Source organism: Nanorana parkeri, unplaced genomic scaffold (genome assembly GCF_000935625.1).
Source record: "Nanorana parkeri isolate BGI_ZX_2015 unplaced genomic scaffold, ASM93562v1 scaffold850, whole genome shotgun sequence".
In the NCBI taxonomy this organism is placed as follows: Eukaryota; Metazoa; Chordata; class Amphibia; order Anura; family Dicroglossidae; genus Nanorana; species Nanorana parkeri.
In genome coordinates this window covers 233,796-250,959 of record NW_017307118.1, presented here as the reverse complement: position 1 = coordinate 250,959, position 17,164 = coordinate 233,796, and the positions used below count along the sequence as shown (strand labels likewise).

The following is a 17,164-nucleotide window of genomic DNA, read 5'->3' as shown; positions in this document are numbered from 1 at the left end:
AAAAACAGGCAGCGATGCCTGATACCATACAAGCGATCCGCTGGCTTTAGAGCCGGCGGATCGCGTGTATGGGGTGCCGATTGGTGCCCCCCCTCCGTGCCCCCTGCCGTTGTCCCGCTGATCGCGGGCTCCGCTGTCCCCGGTGCGAGCCCGGGATCAGCATGTCGCCTATGTCACAGGGGATCAGAGGGAAATCGTTACACGAGCTCCCTCCGGTCCCCTCTCCTCTGCAAGAATGCGGAAGTGTTGTATAATAAATCACTTCCGCATTCTTGTGTCACTCTCCAGCTTCAGAAGCTGGAAAGAAGCTGACTGAGCAGATCTCTGCTTCATCAGCTTCTTTTGGGGGGTCCTAGGTGACATGGGTCTTGGAGACCCCTGATGTCTCCATAAAGAGGACCTGTCACATATGCTATCACATAGGGGTATTTTAGTAGCCCTAAACACTAAACTGATGAGCGGTAAAAGCTTTTAAAGTGTCGCCTATGGCCAATTTTTGGTATGGTAGTTTTCTGCGATTTCGCGGGTGCGCGCAATTTTAAAGCTTGACATGTTTGGTGTCTATTTACCCGACGTGACCCGATCTTTTATATTTTACCAAAAAACTGGGTAATAATAAATGTTTCCTAACATAATGTTAAAAAAACTTTTTTTTTTCAAAATTTTCTGTAATTTTTCCTAATTATAGTAAAAAATAAAAACCCCCAGTGGTGTTTAAATACCACCAAAAGAAAGCTCTATCTGTCCGCAAAAAATTGTATAACATTCATTTCAGTACAGCGTTGCATGGCGGAATAAACGTCAATCAAAGTACTGCAGCGCTGAACACTGAAAAATGGCCTGGACAGGAAGGGGGTCTAAACACCTGGTCTTGAAGCGGTTAAGGACACGGCTGAAGGAAGGGTTATATCGCCATTTGCAGGAGGTACAGCCCCCCACTTGTTAGAGGCAGCTCAGGTTTTTGCGTAGCATCGAGGATTATGGTCCTAGATCCCACTTGGAGATCTTGGTTTTGTTTTTTACTTTTATTTTTTTAGTGGCTAGGGTCTTGCCCTTCCTTCAAAGAGGCTTGGATCAGCATTTGGCCTTTAGTACTGTCACGGTCTTTTTCAGCATCCACTAGCTGCACATTCCTTGGTTCGTGCCTCCATCCAAAGAGTGTGTCTTGTTTTGCCTCTGGTCCGATCACCTTGTCTCCATGACATGTGTGTCTGGAGCTTTTGGTTATTCAGAGCCTCCTTTTTTAAGAGAGCGGTCCTGTTTCTCAGGCGGTGGTCTTCTTGGTGGTCCTTACTTGCCCTGGAGTTTTTTTGTGAATTGGCTGCCTTGTCTTGTAGGACCCTGTTTTTGCTCTTGCATGGACAAGATGGTTCTCCTACCACAGCCCTCCTTTTTGCCATCAATTAGCAAAGAAGGGACCTGAAGGAGAAAGTTCTCCTTCAGGTCCTCCTCTGCTGGTTGACAGCAAGCAGTGGGCAAGTGCAATAGCGAGCCTGCTATTGCATTTTAAAATATCCAATAGCAGGTTGGGTATGGCTCCAACCTCTAGATGCAGAGGAGGAATGGGGTGGCAGCGGAGGCACAGGGCAGCAGCGGAGGCAAGGGGGGGGGTAGAGAAGGACCGGGGCAGCAGCGATTGGGGGGGAGCGGTGGAACGAAATCACAGTGGGCTGCTTTGTAAAAATGGGGTGAGTTGCCAGTAGAAAACACTTATTCATCAGCATGTATTTATTGTTTCCACATGAACACAGCTGAAATCTGTTTGCTATGAGCAAGAATTTTGAATTTCCTTTTAGGTTTTACATATTGCACTACTGCAAACAAGTGTATATTCCATTATGAATGCTGAATGAAATGTAATATATTTCCTAAATTAATGCCCAAATTTTCAAAGGTGAAGTGTTGCATGTAAGATGCAATTAACTAGGCACTGGACCATTTTTAAGCCCTTTTTAGTTTTGTGTTTCCTGTGTTTCAGATCTCTTTATTGCCAGTAAACATGCCACATAAAGCCAGCCCCATGCTATGTATTTTAGTGCTGACTGTCAAGTTATAATCAGCTTGATAAATCTTGCAGGGCAACAAACAAAACTTTCACATTTTGCTTTTGTTTGCTGTAATTAGCTTTCACTACCATATTCTTTTCATTTAGATGTTGGCGTGTTAACATGCTTTGACAACAGCAAAAAATACATAACACTGCAGCCCAGACATTGTGTAAGCTCAACAGCAAACCAGTGCCTATATCAGAAGAAGTTAACTTTTTTATTTTTCTCCATAGACACAAATGAGCACTTAACCCTTGTAGGGGGGTAGCCCCACTGCTGGGGTTAATAATAATTTGATCATGGAAGGACAGTCTGACCGTATTTTGCAACTGTTTGGCCATTGAAATCTCACGTCCAACACCTGCATACACATGTACAATTGTCCTACCAGCATACAAGCTACAAAGCAGTTGCAGGACAGGTGCACAGTTCCTGTTCGGTCATTTGATAAGTTTGTAAGAACAGGCCTTTCTATCCTAAATACACGTCATCCGCTTGAACTGGGTATACCAAGATACCAATGTACGATGTGGTGCTGAGTGCCCTCCCTTACTCCGCCGCCGGCTTCCCTGGGCTCCACTGTCCCCCGTGTGCGGGCCCAGGACCAGCTGACGAATCAGATGAAGATTAGCGGGTTACTACCCATTGATCTCTCTTCCGATCAATGGACCCAGAAGTGATGTGTATTACATCACTTCCGGTGTCACTGCGCATTCTCCGGCTCTTAGAGCCAGTAGAAGAAGCTTGTGAAGCAGATCTCTGCTTCATCAGCTTCTTTGGGGTCTCTAGGTGACGTTAGGCTGATGTCTCCATATAGAGGACCTGTCACATCCTATTTGCTATTAGATAGGGGGATTATTATCCCCCTATGTGATGGCAATAAAGTAAAACCCACATGTTACACATCGCCGCGAACGTCGGAGTGAGAGCAGTAATTCCAGGGCCATCAATCGCTGTTATCACTAAACTGATGAGCAGTAAAAGCGTTTAAAGTGTAGCATGTGGGAAATTTTGGGTATTGTATTTTTTGGCGGTTTCACAGGCACACGCAATTTTAAGGCTTGACATGTTTGGTATCTGTTTACCCGGCATGACCCTGTCTTTTATATTTTTCCAAAAAATTGGGTATTATATTCTGTTTCTGTGCAGTAAATGTCATTATAGTGTATTTTATCCTAAAAATACTGGTTTGATAAACATTTGCGCAAATACCGTGTGACATAAAAAATTGCAACTAGCATTTTTTTATTCTACGGGGCCTCTCCTTTCAGAAAATATATCATTGTTTAAGCAGTTATCTAGGTAAAAATCAGATTTTATCATGTGTGTACAAATGTAAGAAAAAGCTCCGTACAGCAAGTGGTTAAGAAAAAAAGAACCTCTAGTAAACTCCAGAGAATGTAAACACCTGCCACTGAACTACTTGCAGCCTTCTCCAGGAAAATTAATTTTATAGATCAGGACTGTAATTCTTTTTAAATATCTCTTGAAATATTCAGTTTTTAATGAGCGCTGACTCGCACCATATACCGTATTTTTCGCTCCATAAGATGCACTTTTTCCCCCAAAAGGAGGGAGAAAATGTGCCTGCGTCTTATGGAGCAAATCCCGACGCCCGAGACATGCGGTTCCGGGCGCCGGGCGAGTAGTAGGAGCCACTGCTCGTTTAATATGAGTGATCTAATGAGATGAGATCTAATGAGATCACTCGTATTAAAGCCGAGCAGCAGCGGCGGCGATCGAGTTCAGCAGTAGGAGCCACTGCTCGTTTAATATGAGTGATCTAATGAGATGAGATCTAATGAGATCACTCGTATTAAAACCGAGCAGCGACGATCGAGATTACCATAGAGTAGACGAAGAACGGACGTTCTTTGTCTGCTCTGTGTGATAACTGAGACCGTGGCGCTGTAATCACAGCGCCACCTGTCTCAGCGGTCACTAACTGCAGCTTCTGTCACAGCTTCTGTCATAGAAGCTGTGACAGAAGCTACAGTCTGTCGAGTGCTCCATAAGGCGCGCCGGACCTCCCTGCGTCCTATGGTCCAGTGCGTCTTATGGACTGCAAAATACGGTAGTTGTGCTAATGGCACAGTGTTTTTAAATGGTAATTCCACTTTCCCAGGTGAATTTGGGAAAATGTAATTACCCCCTCCAATCTGGCCCCCCTCTTCCCCCGCTATGCTTGCTTTTGGGTAAGCGCTCCTTCCACTCTGCCGGTGCGGGTGTACTATCTACTGCCATGTCGCGCAGCCCTGCGCTCTGGATTTTTTATTTCGCTCACAAATGGAGCTCAGCGCTGACCCATGAGAAGCACTTTTTGCTTAGAAATGCTTCTCATAGGTCAGAGTGGTCAGGTGGCCACTCTGACCAATGAGTGCTCGCCATCTACGAGCAAAATTAAAAATCCCACAGGTAAGTATGGGGGGTGGGGAGGTTGAATGGGATGAGGCCAGATTGGAGGGGGTAATTCTAGTTTCCCAAATTCACCTGTGACAGTGGAATTTCCCTTTTTCAGCACGTTTTGTTCAGAATGAATACTCTATTTTGTAGGCAGATTTCCCAGAATGCTCATCCTCTACTCCTGTTTCTGGCTTACTTTTTTTCCTATTAAATAGACCTATTCACTGAGAAACCGCTCAGGTTAGGCAATCCCATAAATGAGCAGATAGCTCCCTGACAATGGCGACAGCCAGCTACCTACCCATCTTCAAATGATGAATTCCATTTCTGGGGCCTGCCTTGATACTTGTCTGGTGGTAGTATTGTTACATTCAGTACTTTTAACCCCAATTCCAAAAAAGTTGGGATGCTGTGTATAATTTACATAAAATCAAAATGCAATGTTTTGCAAATCTCACAATCCCATACTTTATGCACAATAGAAAATAGAAAACATCAAATGTTTGAAACTGAGAAAATGTACCGTTGTAAGAAAAAAAAAAAAAAGTAATTTTGAAAATTGATGGCAGCAACACATCTCAAAGTTGGGACAGGGCCATGTTTACCATGTAGCATGATGTAGCACCCCCTCTTCTTTTAACAACTGTGTAAACATCTGGGAACTGAGGAGACCAGTTGCTGGAGTTTTGGGAGAGGAATTTGTCCCATTCTTGCCTGATATAGGATTCTAACTGTTCAACTTTTTCATTTTAAGATGCGCCAAATATTTTCAATTGGTGAAAGGTCTGGACTGCAGGCAGGCCAGTTAAACACCCGGACTCTTCTACTATGAAGCCATGCTGTTGTCATAGATGCAATATGCATTTTAGCATTGTCCTACTGAAATATACAAGGCCTTCCCTGAAAAAGACTTTGTCACTAAAACCTGGATATATCTTTCAGAATTGGTACATTTCCAGATGTGCAAGCTGCCCATTCCATATGCACTAATGCACCTCCATACCATCAGAGATGAAGGCTTTTGAACTGAGCACTGATAACAAGCCAGAAGGTCCTTCTCCTCTTTAGTCCGGAGGATGTGGTACTCGGGGTTGACAAAAAAAAGTAAAATTTCGATTAATCTGACCACAGAGCAGTTTTCCACTTTGCGACAGACCATTTTAAATGAGCTTTGGCCCAGAGAAGACGGCGGCGTTTCTGGATTATGTTCATTTATGGCTTCGTCTTTGCATGATAGATGGCACGGCAAGCTGTGTCCACAGACAGTGATTTTTTTAAAGTATTCCTGAGCCCATGCAGTGATGTCCAGAGTGTCCAATATTGCGTTTTGGCTTCGTCCCTTGCACACAGAGATTTCTCCAGATTCTTTGAATGTTTTGATATTATGTACTGTAGATGATGATATATTTAAAGTCTTTGCTATTTTCTGCAGAGAAACATTATTTTTAAATTGTTCAAACATTTTTAGATGCAGCTTTATTCATAGATTGGTGAACATCTGCCCATCTTTACTTTTGAGACACTCTGACTCTCTAAGATGCTCTTTTTATACCCAATCATGTTACTGAACAGTTGCCAATTAACCTAATTAGTTGTAAAATGTTCCTCCAGCTTTTCCTTGTTAGTACCACTCACTCTGCCAGCTTGTTGTTGCCCTCTCCCAACTTTGTTGAGATGTGTTGCTGCCAACAATTTCAAAATTCTGTCTGTCTGTCTGTCTGTCTGTGCCAACAGTTTTTGGAATTGTGGTTGTATCTACATGGATGTACAAAGCATCAGAAGCTTTTCTTGGTGAGATTTTCAATTTGCTATTACTCTTAAGGATTAGATAAAACAGCCAGATAACCACTGATAACATTGTGCTGTTCATGGACATCCTTGCATGCAGCGTGTTTAAAGTGAACCTGTGGCCAGGCAGTGGACTAGAGGTAGCCAAACTTCAGCTCCATCTGTGGTCAAACTACAAATCCCATCATGCATCTGCTGCTGGAAGTCATGCTTGTAGCTGTCAGAATCCTGCAATGCCTGATAGGATTTGTAATTTCACTACAGCTTAAGGGCTGGTTTATTGTCTGCGTTCAGGTACAGTGCGCTCTGCAAAAATAGTGCATGCAGCAATTTTGCAGATCGCACTAGACTGGAATGCAGGCACTAATGTGCCACGCGCTCGGGTGCCGGCGATCGTACTGGGGTCAAGGCTTTGATGCCATTTGGTTTCAGCCCCAAAACAAAGTGAGCCGGGTTGTGTTCCAGAGGCCAAACGCTCTGGAACACACACTCTTGCTGGTGTGAACCGGCCTTGAGGGCAGAAGTTTACCTACTATCCGACATTCACATTCTGCAGAAACATAAAGTAAAATTGTTCCACGGTTTCTGCAGCTACGCGGGTCAATAAGGTTTGTTTTAAAGCTTATTTAAGTTTGTTAAGAATATGTAAATACTTTGATATCCATAGCTTGGTCCCAGCAGGTTCATGCTTTCAGATATGAATTGAAGGCCCCACTAAGTAAACTTTTTGAATGAATCTCATCCCCCAAAGTCAATTATGCGTGCTTTTGGAATTAGAAATGTTTACTATTACTTTAACAATTTTTTTTTTTTTGACAACACAAGGGAATAAAGTACACAGTGCATCTCATATGACAAGCATGGATACATAATCAACCTGAGTGAAGTGTCGCTGCCATTGGTAGAACACAAGGCTTAGAAAGCCAACAAATAAATAAAAGAAGAGATCATGTACAATTAAAACGGTGGCCTTCGTGACAAATCATACATATCAGATGCCCACAAAGGGACAAAGACGAGAACGAACAATACATAATGAGCTCAAGAGAACAGTTTACTATTGCTTTTATATCTAGAAGAATACCAGTCCTGCAGTATTTCCTACAACTCTGGGTTTGTTATGCACTGCTGCCTAGTTGACACTTGTTTTGAAAAAATTTAGCAGCCACCCTTCTAGGGCTTCTGCTCAATATCTACAAAACTTAAGTAGGTATCTACATTAAAGTCTGCCAAGATCCTTAAACGGTAAATAGGTGACCTGCAGAGTATTCTCTTCTGAGCACTGTTCTGTAACTGCAATCATGTTAAACCAGAAACATTCAGCAGTAACACTAGGATGCTAGGTGCAAAAAGATTTAATTAATTAAGCCCTGAAGCAGAGTTCAGTTGCTCAGCTTATCAGGTAAGCTCATTAGATGGCTATGGTAAATACCACACATAAATAATTTATCTACTAGTTATTGAGGGGAATGTAAGCGACATAAGCAATTTAATGAGTGCTCGGTATTCTGTGCATAGGGCTTAGTAATCTAGCATGCCAAAGCAGGTCTGTGAAGTAGATAAATGAAATGGAAGAATTTTTATTCTCTGCTTGTATACATGCTAATATATAAATTGATCTTTTCAGAAGTTTACTTCAGAATAAAACTGCATGCACATTTTTTGCAATCCCACTGCACTGGAACGCAGGGCAGTGCCGTGCATGCCAGTGCAGGCGATCACACTGACGGTGCGAGGATTTTAAATGAATGGCACCACAACTCGCATCCCACAGCAGAATTTGTCATGCCGCAAGCAAACATGACTTTTAACACACACACACATTTAAAAAAATTATTGTATGCATTATTTTAGACATTTTACTTGGTTTCATGGATTTAAAATAATCTAAATTGTAAAACTCCAAGCCATTATGATAAATTTAAGATGGTTAACCAAGATGGTCGAACATTTCAACTCCAGAAAATCACTAGGTGAAGATGCTGGCGAGGCAGCTTGTGGAGGTCATTCCACTGCGGAGGGGAGTAAAGTTTCACTTTTAAGACCGAATACGGTTATTCAGAGTGAAAATATTCCACTTAAAGCTTAACCTGAAAACGGGTACTGTACATATGCAAATGGAATACAGTATGAGTAGTATGAGTACTGCTGTATAAGGGATTGCAAGTTAAATGAGAATTATAGGGAGAGTGAAATACACTCATGCCCATAATTAGAGGCGACATGTGACATGGAAGCCGTCACACTTCGGCTCTATAGATCGAGAACTGAGCGATCACAAACAGCTGATCGCTCAGTTCCTGATCTTCTCTCTGACAGTCATCTCTTCCTGCAGGGATTCCTCCGTCCCCCCTCCATTCTTCCAGCGCTGACTGGAGGAACGGACGGGGAGGGGGTGGGCCCAGCTGGCTCTACCTCTAGAGAGCTGTCAATCAGGTGGCGGGGTGGATCCCAACAATGTTGTCGGGATCTTTCCTGGCCGCAGGGCGCCTCTGTGCTGTCAGCATATGCTGAGTTTTGGGTCATCGGAAGACATAGTAAATGTCCTTCTGTACCCTAAAGAGAACTACGACCATAAAAGGTTGGGCCATAGTTCTCTTTCAATAGTGTAACCAAATACCAAGTCAAAATCGGGTAAAAAAAAAAACCTTGATGATTTATTGATATGGAGCTGCATTAATTTGTGTCTTAAAAAGATCCATACATTCGGCTCCAACTTGGCTGAGGTAATTTGTGGCTTTCCAGAAATATTAACGTAGTATTAAACTCTCAAAACCTTCTTTTTTTTTCCAATAATGAATCCACATTAAACAAATATATACATTGTTTAGCAATGTATTTCTGTAAATTTTTTGCCCAAACAATTACTGTCTTCATGTTTCCAAACGGCTCCAACTCTCTCAGCTCCACTTTTCTGAACAACCTGTGCAGTACAAGATCACAAGGGCCAGCACAGACCCCAGCATCTGTTCATCTACTAGCTTGGAAAAGGGAGAAAGAAGGAGGGAGGAAGAGCAAGGGGGAGTGGCTTGCCTTACTGTGCCAGTGTGTTTGTGTGTGCTGGTAAGATATGTGCGTCTCTACAAAGGTTGCTCCATAGGACTCTGGAAGGGAATGGAGCCACCCTAAAACAGCTTATCATAACCAGTGCTCAGGGGACCAGCTGATACTGCAGGAAGCTAGAACTTTTGACACATCAAGAAGCAGCATCTATTGTAATTGATTTAAATCAGCATTTGAAATAGCTTAAAAACCTTTGGTTTTAATATCACTAACAACCTGCTTTTTTTTTAAATATGGTATTTGAAATAGAATCACCATCATCTTTGGACTGCAGGCCTCTGTTATGCTGATACCAGCCTATCAGTGATTAAGAGTCAGGCTACTGTTTTAACAGGAAGGAGCTCACGTTGACACTATGGCTCCCCTTAAACCACTTGTATGGGGATGAAGGGTACAAGGCTTTTTTACTCTTCCTTCCTAGGCTAGATAGTTGATTGGTTATACTGTGGTGGATTGGCTGACAGCTCTGTGATGTGGGAGCTCTCACATTTCCATGGTCATTGAGGGGAGTATTTACAGTGCACTGTGTATTAAATGTAATGCATACAGAAATATATGGATCAGCTGCTAAATGATTAATATAAAAATCATATCAAATATTATTTTGTGTGTTTTATGTTGAAGGATTGTTCATAAAGCATGCTCTGCGTCTGAGTGTGTGAAAAGGCATCACTTTGGCTATTTCATTGGTGTAGTATGTATGTATGTATGTATGTTCCTGGGTAAACCAGAAAAAATATGCCATATAATGCAAACAACCACACACATTTATAAATAGTTTTAAATGAGCCCTTATCAATAGATCATTCTTGGGTGAGTATTTAATTTTAAAAAATTTGGAAATGTTTATAGCTTGTTAGATTCACAGAGGATAGCTATCCGAATCCTCAGCAATCATGATGTTTGCCTCCTCTTAATGGAGCACCTATATCTTGTGTATTCATTGGCTGCATTCTGCTGAACATTTGATCATTTCGTCAAATGACTACCCATAGTCAGCCATATTTATCTTAAGCATTGTTCTGCCCTGCCCCACAACCACAAAACATATTTTGATTCTCCAAATGTAATTTTCCTATGCCTGCTTGAATCTATTTGGCAACTGTGGTCAACAAAATAAATTGGCAGCGTTGTTCAGCAAAATTGCAAATAATAAGGTAAATGGCCCATTTTAAATGACCCAGTGACACAATATGCAGTTACTTTAATGAAAAAAATGATTGGAGTAAGGGAATTTTATATAGCCAGAAATGTGTAGGCACAGACGTGTTGCTGGTGTGCAGGCTGCAGGGTACAAGTAGATTGAGCTGCCATACCGTTAATCACGCATGAGTAGTAGAAAAGATGTCTCTTCCCACAATTTGCAATAGCTTTAAATTGTAAAGTGTATTGGCAAGGTCCAACATGTTCTCTCCTGATTATCCCTATTAATTGAATAAGAGTTAAGAAAACCTTAAGACATATAATAAGCTGGCTTTGCGCTATTTATCTCTACTGTAGTCTCAGTTACAGGATAATGCACAGTTTGTAAGAATGGAATGTGATGACCACACAAAACTGGAAAATGCATTTTATTCGGAAATGCATCTTCATAGAAAGCTGGTTGGCTGCTTCTGTCTGAGAATTAATCGGTGTGATATGGAATGCAGCAGTGTGACTTGAATCTGTCTATCGCTTGAAGAAAAGATTTAGCCATGCATTCCCAGTAAACACTGCTAACCTTCTTTTTCATTTCAAGATCAGGAAGTTATTGATGTTGCTTAGCTTCTCTAAGGCTGCCTGTCCCTGATAAGTTGTAAAAGGCAGAAACGCTTTCTCCCTGCTGTTTTCATAGAGCCCCAAAGGTTAATGAATGAAATCACATTATAACACTATGGAAAACTCATATTCCTGCACTGCTATTTAACATTATTAGAATTTGTTGGTAAATGGGATCCAATGAAGGAAAAAAAACAGAAAATCTACTTCTGTGCTTTTTTTGGTAGGTTTGATGTGTTGTCTGTACTAGATCTTTAATTGATCTTTAACTATCGGTAAAGAACCAAGTTTAGTTCCAGGTTCAACAGCCCTGTGCTCAGGGAAGAGGAGGTCAAAAGCTATCATGTTTTCTGCATGGAGATAAGATAAAGAGCCCACATACCAATAGCTGAGAAAGTGAGTCAATATTTTAATCACTTTGAACATAACATGAGTGTGTTTTAAATGAATGGAGTGTAATTGCTGCTGCAGATAATAACGGTCACTTTAGACTTGCTCAATTGACCTAAAAGCCTTAATGGGGACTATGGACTGGCGCAAATCTTAGTCCAGTAGGAAGCTTTTGCTGCCTATTGTTTGTTACCTGGTTGGGGGATGGGTGTGCGTGGCCTAAATATTTGAAAAGATCTCTGTCCCCCTCACCAGGGCTCTTTCTGTGAGAGTGCCAAGGGCTTTGGTGAAGCAAAAGAGACCGTATCATGGCAAACATATGGCCTTATTCAATCATGGGTCTTTGAAAATGTATTTTTAGTTTTGCAGTCAAATTTTGAGAAACCCCCCACTTTATGTATGTTTTCCCATTCGCACAGCATACCTAAATTGGTAAAAAACAACAACAATTCTCAACTTTTTTCCAGTTCTTTGGAGCAGGATTATACACAGGTCTGCAAGTTATTCTGAGCAATATCAGAAGCACAAAGTGGGAACAGAGTACATTCCCATTAATAACGCACCTTTTCTTGTTTCACACTGTCATTCTCTGGAGGCAGCCATCTTGGTACAGCTTTTAATTCTTCATTTCAGAGCATCCAACAAGGAGAAGAGTGAGCAGCACAGTAGTGACATCACTGACTCTCACTTCACACCTCGTGAGACTAGCAGGCAAAGGCAGCAGTGACTTAGGCTGGCCATAGACTATTGTGGGGTTTTTTTTGTTCTTGTTCAGCCCTAGTTAGGCTGAACTTCAAAACCACTTGATTCCTTCATCTATGCTAAAACATTTTAGCGGATTGGCTGCCATCACTGTTTGGCTGAGAATTCTCTGATTTATTTATTTAGTTAAAAATCCATTGTTCAACCAAGGGATCCCAACGGGACCACACACTGTTTGAAATTCGGGCAGTGTATGGCCAGCTTTAGATCTTACACTGCAGCAATGAGGCTGCAGGTACAGGAGTGCCTAGTTATGTTCACATACTAGGAAAAGGATTGGTATAAATGTACCAAATCTTCACCTTTTGAGTCCATTTAAAAAATTGATATTCCACTTTATTAAAGTAGCATTAACCCCTATAAAAAGACAACATATGCATTCGAATGTCATAAATATAGTAAATAAATGTTGTTTTCCAATAAACTATTCACAGATGGTTATTCCACTTATCTTGTACTGACACCACTATGTGCTTTGGACCTGCCCTTCCCACTATACTTCCATTTGGGATGTGCACACACGGTGTCCCCCGTGTCTGATGCAGGGACTCCATGTCCCATGATGCACTGCCCACGATAGTCAAATGTGCATGCGTGAATCGCAGCCAATGACACACACTGGGCAATAGCAAAACCTGTCAGTCACAGACACATTATTATTATTATACTGGATTTATATAGCACCAACAGCGCTTTACAATATGAGGAAGACATTACAATCACAATACAAGACAGGATGGTAAGGAGGGCCCTGCCTGTGAGGGCTTACAATCTAAAGGGAGCACATGGGCTGATCTCAAGTGCCTTGCATCTCTAGCCACTCTCTGTGTCAATGCACTTTGCTTAGTAGTCCAGGTAGATAAGCGCACACTGCGGTGGCTCCATACAGAGCCGGTAAGTAAAAGTAGCTACTGCTAAGGCAAGACACCTTGATGGTAATGCTCTGCTACCACTGTATGTTATGCAGACAACTACAGTGATTTTCAGCATCCCCAGTGGCTGTTTGGATATCAGGTATGCAAATATACATTGAGCCAAGCTGCACCAAAGTAAGTTTGCAAAAAACTTCCTGGTGTTATGCTTTAACCCCTTCATGACTGAGCTTGTTTTTAGTTTCTGTTCGTAAATGACTGACACACTTTTGACATTTTTGCTGTGTGATTCTTCCACGTCCGTAATATACTTTCTTACAAAGTGCACCCACACATATTATATATTGTTTTTAAGAGGACAGATAGGGCTACATATTTATATCACATATGTGTGTCTTTAACGCCTCACTTAGGACAAATAAAATATAAAAAAAGAGGAAAAAACGTAAAAAAACACCTTTTTCCCAGTTTTGATTGGTAGTATTTTTTTTTTACAAAACCAGCTAAAAAATAATGCAATAAATACATTCATTTATTTGTCCTTTTATTTTTTTACACTTTTCACAATTTTTTGTAAACTTAAAAATGTTATTTAATTTAATTATATCAAGCAGCCATTGTGAATTAATCTCACTATTACTGCTTGATAAATTAATAAATTTTTGGTTATTATCAGGCTGCTTCAAACTTCAGAACAGCCGATAATAAGTTAGTGACACTGATCCTGCAGCAGTTCAGGATTCAGCTGTCACTAGTTTTCTGATTGTTACAACAACCATCAGAAAACTGAAACATTCTTCTTTCAGGAATAGATACATAATGTATCCCTGAAAGTGAAAGAAAAAACAAAAAAAGCCAGTATAGCTTGAGAGAGATATCTCTCGATCTATACGAGCTGTTAGAATGCCGGCAAACATGCCGGCTCTGCTTTGACTCTCAGACACCCAATTTTCAGGTATCGGGTGTCTGAAAAAGGTTAACCCTTTTATTAATGGATGCCTTTGTATTGAGGCATCCATTAATGAATGATAACCACTGATTCTCAGTGGTTACCAGCCTTCTAGTGCAGCAAATAACTCGTCGCGTACAGTGTACGTGACAAGTAATTTGGTCCCTTTGTAGCGGGACGTACAGTGTACGTCTCTCGTCACGAAGGGGTTAAGTCTATTAATGTTTCCAGAATAGTGGAAGCTTTTGCAGCACTTTTAAATTTTGTCTCCCTTAAGGTGGCCATGCACTTTACAACCATTGCAAGACCTTAGTCTTGCGATGGTTGTAAAGTAATTTAAAAATGTACTATCTGCCCATCTTGGACAGGCAGATCGTACTTGCGATGATAGGAAGCCCGCCCCCCTGAGGGGCGGGCTTCCGATGACCGCAATGCTGAAAGGGCAGTGTGCGGCCACCGGCCCGTTCTGCATTTGTCTTACGAGCATCATTCAAACCAGCCGAAAATCGTACGATTTTCGGCTGGTTTTCTAGCATGTTCCTTAGACAAAAGACGTGCGACCGTACAGTAGTAACGGTCGCACGTCTTCATTCACACTGCACGATTCTTGTACAATCGCAGGATTTCCCACGATTCTCGTACGAGAATCGTGCAGTGTATGGGCACCTTATAACATTCCCTCATGTTTGTGATGCTTTAAACGGTCTCTTCAGTTGTGCAAATGGCACTGTGTATTGGTTAGTGGCAACACATGTGATATACTTGCCCTGAAAACTCAAATGACCCTTTGTTCAGTTTGTGTATTAATTTTTTAAATGTGTAAGACATATTGCACTGCCTAAATGGATTTGAAGACTCATCGTTTATTTAAATTACATTTTACTGAAGTGCGTACATTTTATATGGCCATGTAATAAGGTTTCCTATCTTAAAAGTCATAAAATTATGTGCAGCATGTTTCATTCAAATGAGTTAATAAAAAAGAAACATTAAAGTAGTGAAGTCTAGTTTGATTTAATACTATGTTCACCAATGGTCACAAATTTGATCTGAGAAAAATAGGGATGCATATATTAGTTGCTCACATTATAAATACGGGGATTTAAACAATACTGGTTTCTCAAAGATGTGATGACAACTTGCTGGAACCTTTGAATATGTGCATCTACATGAGCATTTCTATATTCTTTATTGTACAGCCAGGGATAATAGACTCCAGTTCATGAAGCTTATGTTCAACTGTAACATTTAGTGCTGCACGATGAAGTACACGTGAAAATGCCCCTATACAAGGCGCCAATTCTGACCCCGCAGCCATTCTCCTGGAGCCCACCCGCAAACACAGCGCCGTCACATCTACTGAGTGACCCCCGCAGCCCTTCTGGAGCCGCACCTCTTCTGACAGATGCACCCGCCTGCCATAACCTCCAGACCCCTCCTGAGAGCAGGTGGGGCCCACAGCCTCCTAAAACGCCACACAGCCCTGGTGAGCAGCATGAAGTATGTAGCTTCATATTGTTCTGCATTGCTGTATAATGTATTGCTGGGATTTGTAGTCCCTCTACAGCTTGGCATCAGTGGCAGAACTACAGGGTCACCCAGAGGGAAAGAATCTTCTTGAAGACTTCGTGTCTTTATATGCCTCTGTTTGGTCCTCCAGAACAAGTGGATAGTATTTCCACGAAACAAGTTCATGAAAATTCTGGGACACGATCTTGGTATTACTCACCTTGACATACAGACATTTTATATGTTGGGTAATGCCCTAAAAGAAAGGGTCGATACGTTGGTGGGCCTTCAATAGAGGGGGTATTTTACATTATCTTTATAGTCCTGTTTTTATACATATCCTAATAAATTGTACTATTTTATATTTGTTTGGATAGATTTGTTTTTGTACCTCAAAACTCCCATTAAAAAGTGTAAATTGGGTGTATTTAGCAGCTTACCAGTCTTTTTAGCCACTACATCAAAGAACAACAATCAGCAAGTACAGAAAATACCTGTTAAACTTGTCAGTTATTAACCCCTTCACGAACCATGACGGGATAATTCCGTTATGGGTCCTTAAGGGCTTACACAGACAAAAGCCACCTGCACTCTGTTCATATTTGTAGAGCCAGTGGCCGGCTTTACAGTCAAAGCGATTCTGGCGACTCGGCTGTCGCCAGGCCGCTTCTACGGGCCGGTAAAGTGGCCGCCCCCGCCCAACGGCCCTGCCGTGTTTCCCAGGCTCCACTGCCCCTCCTCGGGACTTGCTTCTCGGGTGTTGGCAGGAAGCTGGGGGGGAGAGCTGCGAACATCCGTTCACCGCTCTCCTTCCCGTTCTATGGGGAGCGACGCATATTGCATCACTTCCGGTCCCTGAGCTGTCATTGCTGGGCTCCTGAAGCCAAGCAATAAGCTATTGATGTGCGATCTGCACTTGAATGGCTTATTTAGAGTGGAAAGGTGATACTAGGGGTCTTTTGGACCCCCAGTATCGCCTTAGAGTATCTGCCACCACCAATATGCTATCACATGGGCTTGTAAAAAAAACAAACCTGTTTTTAAAAATAAATGTAAAGATAATAAATATTTTTTAAGTCCCCCGCACCTGGGAGCATGTGCATATTCACGTAAACGTGCGTCCGGTGTGCCCACCTATGAAAACGATGCCTGCACTACACATGTTGGGTATCACCGCCCATGCCAAAGTAAGAGCAATAATTCTAGAGCCAATATTTATACATATCTCTAAAGTGATGACCTGTAGGGGCTTTTAAAGCGTTGTCTATGGACTTTTTGTGCTACTGAACTGTCGCAGTTTCACGGACACACACAATTTTTAACCTGTGCATGTTGGGTATCTGTTTACTCGTTGTAACCTCATCTTTTATATTTTAGTTTAAAAAAATGGGTATTATATAGTGTGTTGGGGCACTAAATTTTAGCTTAAATGCATTCTTCACAAACTTTTTGGGTTTGATAAAAAGTTGTGCTAATGTCGTGCAACATAAACATTTTCAGCTGCCACCATTTTATTGTACAGGGTGTTGACTTTCAGACGATATATAATGTTTGGGGGTTTTAGGTAATTTTCAGGCCTAACATGTAAGCAAGGGCTAAGTGCTCATTTTCGTGTAGGGTCT

General features: G+C 41.7%; 1 protein-coding gene across 1 annotated transcript in view; it reads left to right on the top strand.

Moving 5' to 3' along the window:
* Window positions 1-17,164, top strand: part of SLC44A1 (solute carrier family 44 member 1) — a 104,466-nt gene that overhangs the window by 27,843 nt on the left and 59,459 nt on the right. The window lies entirely within an intron of this gene.